The following is a 288-nucleotide window of genomic DNA, read 5'->3' as shown; positions in this document are numbered from 1 at the left end:
CAGCTTATCCTCCTTTCAGTTTGTCTATTTTCGAAATGTGTTACGGTTAACGATATTCCCCATTCCTCCTCTCACAAAGACGTTACAGACATTCTTGAAGACGATAATTTCTGATCATTCAAAAGGCAGGTTGAGATAATAAAGACATTATCTTCAATGACAAGAGACGAGAAGGCAGTCAAGATGAAACCGACTTTATACTCTTTATCAGTGAAACAATATGAAAAAGTTGGCGCTCTCTTGTGTTGTTAGAACATGTTCAAATCCGTGTATATTTCTAGACGGTTT

Source organism: Penaeus monodon, chromosome 32 (assembly GCF_015228065.2).
Source record: "Penaeus monodon isolate SGIC_2016 chromosome 32, NSTDA_Pmon_1, whole genome shotgun sequence".
In the NCBI taxonomy this organism is placed as follows: Eukaryota; Metazoa; Arthropoda; class Malacostraca; order Decapoda; family Penaeidae; genus Penaeus; species Penaeus monodon.
The sequence above is the reverse complement of the archived record's forward strand: the minus strand, read 5'-3'. Positions refer to the sequence as shown.